Source organism: Arachis duranensis, chromosome 4, assembly GCF_000817695.3.
Source record: "Arachis duranensis cultivar V14167 chromosome 4, aradu.V14167.gnm2.J7QH, whole genome shotgun sequence".
Taxonomy (NCBI): Eukaryota; Viridiplantae; Streptophyta; class Magnoliopsida; order Fabales; family Fabaceae; genus Arachis; species Arachis duranensis.
In genome coordinates, this window is record NC_029775.3 from 41,074,671 (window position 1) to 41,079,071 (window position 4,401).

Here is a 4,401-nt window from a genome sequence, read left to right on the forward strand (position 1 = left end):
TCCACGAGCTGAGGCTTTTCTTGGAGTTGAACTCCAAGTTATGACGTGTTTTGGGCGTTGAACTCCGGATCATGACGTTTTTCTGGCGTTTTACTCCAGACAGCAGCGTGTACTTGGCGTTCAACGCCAAGTTACGTCGTCATTCTTCGAATAATGTATAGACTATTATATATTGCTGGAAAGCCCTGGATGTCTACTTTCCAAAGCCGTTGAGAGCGCGCCAATTGGAGTTCTGTAGCTCCAGAAAATCCATTTCGAGTGCAAGGAGGTCAGATTCCAACAGCATCAGCAGTCCTTTTGTCAGCCTTCTTCAGAGTTTTGCTCAAATCCCTCAATTTCAGCCAGAATTTACCTGAAATCACAGAAAAACACACAAACTCATAGTAAAGTCCAGAAATGTGAATTTAACATAAAAACTAATGAAAACATCCCTAAAAGTAGCTCAAACTTACTAAAAACTATCTAAAAACAATGCCAAAAAGCGTATAAATTATCCGCTCATCAGACAACTGACGGTTCATCTTGTTGCTCAGATTAGGTAATTTTATTTTATTTTTATGCTTTTTGTTTCTTATTTTCGAAAAATCTTTCAAAATTTTTCTTCTTTTTCACTTTTATAAAAAAACAATTATCGAAAAATTACAAAAAAAATTTAATAAAATCATAAAACCAAAAATAATTTTGTGTTTCTCGTTTGAGTCTTGTGCCAAATTTTAAGTTTGGATTTCATTGCATATTTTTAATTTTCCTTAAAAATTTTTTGAAAAATTCATGGATGTGTTCTTCATGATCTTCAAGTTGCTCTTGGTATGTCTTCTTGTTTGATCTTTAATTTTTCTTGTTTTGTGTCTTTTCTTGTTTTTCATATGCATTTTTGAATTCTTAGTGTCTAAATATTAAAAATTTCTAAGTTTGGTGTCTTGCATTTTTCCTTTCTTGAAAATTTTTCAAAAATAAGTTCTTGATGTTCATCATGATCTTCAAAGTGTTCTTGGTGTTCATCTTGACATTCATATTGTTCTTGTATGCATCATTTGTTTTAGTCAAAAATTTTTATGTGTTGAGTCATTTTGTGGTTTTTCTCTTTCCTCATTAAAAGTTCAAAAATAAAAAAATTTCTTTCCCTTATTTTACTCATAAATTTCGAAATCTTTGGGTTGACTTAGTAAAAAATTTTTAAAATAAGTTGTTTCTTGTTAGTCAAGTCAAGATTTCAATTTCAAAAATTTATCTTTTCAAAATCTCTTTAAAAATCAAATCTTTTTCATTTTTATGTTTTTCGAAAATCTTTTTAAAAAAAATTGATTTTCAAAATATTTTTCTTATTTTTACTTCAAATTTTCGAAAATCTTTACTAACATTAATGTTTTGATTCAAAAATTTCAAGTTTGTTACTTTCTTGTTAAGAAAGATTCAAACTTTAAATTTTAGAATCATATCTTTTGATTTCTTGTTAGTCAAGTCATTAACTTTAATTTTCAAAATCAAATATTTCTAAATTTCCTTTTCAAATCTTTTTCAAAATAAATTTCAATCATATCTTTTTAATCATATATTTTTCAATCATATCTTTTCAAACATATATTTATCAAATCATATCTTTTTCAAAATCAATTTCAAAATATCTTTTCTAACTTCTTATCTTTTCAAAATTGGTTTTCAAATCTTTTTCAATCAACTAATTGACTTTTTGTTTGTTTTACTATTTCATATCTTTTTCAAAACCACCTAACTACTTTTCTCTCTCTAATTTTCGAAAATTACCTTCTTCTTTTTCAAAATCCTTTTAATTAACTAATTGTTTTAAATTTTAATTTTATTATATTTCTTCTCTTAATTTCCGAATTCTAACTATATTTTAAAATAAAAACAAAAATATTTTTCTTTTCCTTTCAATTATTTTTGAAAACTCCTCTCTCTCATCTTCTTCTATTTATTTATTTATCTACTAACACTTCTCTTCTACTCATAATTCGAACCCTCTTCTCTTCTCTCTCTGTGTTTGAATTTTTCCTCTTCTATTCTTCTTCTCTTCTACTCACATAAAGGAATCTCTATACTGTGACATAGAAGATTCCTCTTCTTTTCTGTTCTTTTCTTTTTCACATGAGCAGGAGCAAGGATAAGAACATTCTTGTTGAAGCTGATCCAGAACTTGAAAGGACTCTGAAGAGGAAGCTAAGAGAAGCTAAAACACAACACTCTGAAGAGAACTTTACTGAAATTTTCGAAAAAGAAGTAGAGATGGCCGAACCCAACAACAATGCAAAGAAGATGCTTGGTGACTTCACTGCACCAAATTCCAACTTCCATGGAAGAAGCATTTCAATCCCTGCCATTGGAGCAAACAATTTTGAGCTAAAGTCTTAATTAGTTTCTCTAATGCAATAGAATTGCAAGTTTTATGGACTTCCATCAGAAGATCCTTTTCAGTTCTTAACTGAATTCTTGCATATTTGTGATACTGTTAAGACCAATGGAGTTATTCCCGAGGTCTACAAGCTTATGCTTTTCCCTTTTACTATAAGAGACAGAGCTAGAGTATAGTTGGACTCTCAACCTAGAGATAGCCTGAACTCTTGGGATAAGCTGGTTACGGCTTTCTTAGCCCAGTTCTTTCCACCTCAAAAGCTGAGCAAGCTTAGAGTGGATGTTCAAACCTTCAGGCAGAAAGAAGGTGAATCCCTCTATGAAGCTTGGGAAAGATACAAGCAATTGACCAAAAAGTGTCATTCTGACATGCTCTCAGAATGGACCATCCTGGATATATTCTATGATGGTCTATCTGAATTGTCTAAGATGTCATTGAACCATTCTGCAGGTGGATCTATTCACCTAAAGAAAATGCCTACAGAAGCTCAGGAACTCATTGACATGGTTGTAAATAACCAGTTCATGTACACCTCTGAAAGGAATCCTGTGAGTAATGGGACGCCTCAGAGGAAGGGAGTTCTTGAAATTGATGCTCTGAATGTCATATTGGCTCAGAACAAAATGTTGACTCAGCAAGTCAATATGATTTCTCAGAGTCTGAATGGTTTGCAAAATGCATCCAACAGTAATAAAGAAGTATCTTCTGAAGAAGAAGCTTATGATCCTGAGAACCCTACAATGGCCGAGGTGAATTACATGGGTGAAGCCTATAGAAACACCTATAATCTCTCATGGAGAAATCATCCAAATTTCTCATGGAAAGATCAACAAAAGCCTCAACAAGGCTTTAATAATGGTGGAAGAAACAGGTTTAGCAATAGCAAGCCTTTTCCATCATCCTTTCAGCAACAGACAGAGAATTCTGAGCAGAGCCCCTCTAGCTTAGCAAACATAGTATCTGATCTATCTAAGGCCACTCTAAGTTTTATGAATAAAACAAGGTCCTCTATTAGAAATTTGGAGGCACAAGTGGGCCAGTTGAGTAAAAGAGTAACTGAAACTCCTCCTAGTACTCTCCCAAGCAATACAAAAGAGAATCCAAAAAGAGAGTGCAAGGCCATAACCTTACTTGGTGTGGCCAAACCTAGAGAGGAGGAGGAAAACATGAATCCCAGTGAGGAAGACCTCATGGGACATCTGACGAACGGATTTTTGACGGTTTAGAATTTCACAAATGAAATCTCGTTGAAGTATAGTCTCTAAACCAACAATAATCCTCTCATACAAAAATTTGTTTGTCACAAGTACAAACCCCTAAAATCTATAAACCGAAGTATTTAAACCTCGGGTCGTTCTCCCTAGGACCTCGGGTCGTTCTCCCTAGGAATTGTAATGAAGTGTCTTGTTATTGGTTATGAGTTATATTTGGGGTTTTTAAGATTTTAGACAAGAAATATAAATGGCAAAGAAAATAAACTAACAACTAGCAAAGCTCTTAGTAAGATATGAGAACTGGAAGTCCTATCCTAGTTATCCTCCTCAATTGTGATGACAAATTGTCCATTGCTCCCACTTAGTCAACCTCTAACCATGAAGGAAAGTTAAGTGGATGAATCAATTTGATTCCTCAAGTCCTAATCAACTCCTAAAGGAAAGACTAGCTTTAGAGGCATTCAAATCAATTAGCAACTTCTAATTATCAATCAACAAAGGAATTAGATAACTCAAGAGTCACTAATTACTTTACCTAGGCCAAGAGGAACAAAAAGCTACACTAAAATCCTACCAAGCATTTTATCAAACACTTGGAAGGCATAAAAGAAAAGCATAGTAAATTGACAACAAGGATAGAATCTAACAACAATCATTGCAAAGAATTAACAACAACAATCAAGGAAATCACAATTATCATGAATTACCTCAAATTGCATTATTGGAAAAAAACAAAGGAACAACAATATATCCAAAACAAAATGAAGAATTACAATTATAAAAACACATAACTAGAAAGAGAGAGATGAGAAGATT